Below are 2,944 nucleotides of genomic sequence, written 5' to 3' on the forward strand. Positions count from 1 at the left end.
ATCTTCAAAGAAACACGCAATGCACCAAGTATGGGTATCGAAGAGGTACAAAAGTCATACTTCAACAAAGCTACCCAAAAAAGACAGGTGCAACAGCGTATGATTCCAATCAAGCTACTCAAAGCATAAGTATTTTATGAAGGTAACACTCGAATAGTAGCAGCTCAACCTGGAACAACAAAAATCAGCAGTCATGTAGCACAAGGCTCTACCCAAAGGCAAGAAGTCAAAACCAAGCACCAACAAACGATAGTCAAAATTGAAGATGATACAACCTCCAGATGGATACCTCATCTTCAACTATATAAGCAAGGCCTTTACAATGGTAATCATCAGGTTTGGATACTAAAGCCTAGTGTCCATCAATTCATCAAGCAAATGGAGCAAATGCAAACAGAGCGGGACATGCAAACATTGCATCCCTCCATTGTGAGATGCATTGGTTTCACTATAGACGCCCCAAGGATTAGTTTCTTTCCATACTATAATGGGGGCTTGTTGATGGGAGATTTGCGAGGCACATTTTGATGTTGCATACACAAACTCCAGTATGTTTGGAAGAAGTTTCCCCCAACAAATCAACAACCATCGGAGATAGAACATCGCATCTTAGAATGGTGATTTGAACATATGTCAGTCATTTTGCACGCTTTGGTTGATGGCATCCCAGCCGCTCACTCAGCTAGCATTGTACACGACAATCTATATCCACATAACATAATGTTAGATTTTACCCGCATAAAATAAACCTCGCATCGGCATCATTATTGATTGGGCATGATTCTTAGAACCCCACCCAAGTGGATGTCAAATAATTATATATATAATGCAATCCAATCTTTGGAAGCAAAGAAGGCAAGAGAACATGAGCTGTCAAAGCGGCCATGGATTGCTCCAGAATGTGGTTCCCTTATCATTCTAATCTTGTACGTGGATGATATGCTTATAGTTGGGATGTCAAAAGATGAGATTGCACTTCTCAAGGATTCCTTAAGCAAGCAATTTGCCATGGAAGATTGGGTGATGCACATCACTTTCTTAGTATGCACATCAAGAGATCGTAAGCATGGAATACTTGAACTATCATGAGAAGAGTATATTCACAAGGTCTTGCACCATTTTAACATGAAATGGGGGAAAAACATTTGAGTACCCTAATGGTTGCATATGTAAAACTTACCAAGAATGAAAAGGCACGGATGGAAAAGGTTCCATATTCTTCGGCAGTTGGTGGGTGTCTCATGTTCGCCATGGTTAGCACGCGACCAAACATTGCATTTGCAATGGGAGTGGCCAGCAGGTAAAATCTGGGCAGAAAGCATTTGAAAGCAGTGAAGCATATCTTGAGAACAATGATGCATCCATAGTTGGATACATTGATTCTAATTATGCGGGTTATGTGGACACTAGGAGATCCATATTTGGCTATGTTTTCTTGTTTGCTAGAGCGACAGTAGCTTGGAGATCGTGTATCCAAAATTGCACTTTGTCTTGCACCATAGAGGCTAGGTATGTTGCAGTTTACAATGCCAGCAAGGAAGTTGTGTGATTATCTCACCTAGTGGGAGACCTTGGTATACACCACACTCCAGTGTTACATTGTGACATTCAGAGTGTGATTGCATTAGCAAAGAACCAAGTGTTTCATTCCAAATCAAAACACATCGAGGTATGGTATCATGTGATACGAGATATTTTGGCTAGCAAATGCATTAAGTTAACCAAAGCCCACAATCTAAATTGGAATATTTTTCTCTACCTAGCCATCTTCACAGTTCCATTGAGGTGACTTTCTTTTTTTGGTAGCTGGCTCATCCTATGATGGACTCTCTGACTGATGCTTTTCCAAGTCACTACCTCTAGCCTCTGCCAAGTCTGATCTGACTTGCCTTACCTCTTCAACCAGACTCTAAATTGCAGCTATCATGGATTCATCCAATCCAGTTGCTGCTTTCTCCTCACCCATTTGCTTAAGTTTGTTCTCCTCATGAGCCCCTGAAGGATGAGGCCATAGTTTTTGAATTATTCTAGCAGCTGAACATTATGGATGCTCTGGCATCTTCTTTGTAATCTTGGCTGCCAACTCTCATTGTTCCTACCATTCATCAACTACTTTTTCTTTGCCTTTTGCCTTCCATGTGGCTCTCTGCTACCCCATTTCTTGGTTTTAGTAGCTTGCTTCTTCTCAGGTTCTTCTAGAATCTCCTCAATGACTACACCTCTACTTGTGGTCACTGATCATATTAGTACGGGTTCAGGTGTTTTTTGTCTGGTTTGGTCGCCTCTAGGCACTAAGCTACAAAATGGCATATTTTCCACAAGTATAGTAATTTAAACTCCTTTTCCCAAAGTCAGTTATGCCTCTTTCTTGGCCAATTCCCCTGGTATCTGCCTTTGTCGCCACCAATACTCGTACTGGTCTCATTCTCTTTGGAGCCACTTGCCCCATCTGCTTTCATTGCTTCTGGATTCGTTAGTGCAATTATGGTTAAGTCTTTCCGTTTCTTAAAATGATGAATCCTTATCCTACAATTGCTCCATACACGCCCATAAGCTTTACAGTATGTGCACTGGGAACATTCATTAGACATGTGCTCTCTTGATCTACATTGAACATTAGATATCCATCTTTTTCAATGAAGATCTTGTCTCGGCCATCTCAGCTATTTGTTTTGACATTTCTTCCAGCTGGTCCATGACCCTTTCTTCTTGCCTTTGGATTTTTCAACTGAATTACTATCAAATGAGCTAGAAGTTGTGTTGGACTCTGATCCTTCAGTCTATGTTTCACTATCATTGGAATCTCTCTTCTCGTGGCACCTTTCCTTTTTAGCTTACTGTTCCAGTTTCAGTGCTTGTTGAACCAAATCGTTGAATTTCTTTGTAGGAGCTTGAACTTCCTTTTCCCTTAACTTCTTACTTCTAAAGCCATTAAGGAACCAAG

The sequence above is a fragment of the Adiantum capillus-veneris genome, chromosome 13, assembly GCF_014529385.1.
Source record: "Adiantum capillus-veneris isolate H3 chromosome 13, ASM1452938v2, whole genome shotgun sequence".
Lineage (NCBI taxonomy): Eukaryota > Viridiplantae > Streptophyta > Polypodiopsida > Polypodiales > Pteridaceae > Adiantum > Adiantum capillus-veneris.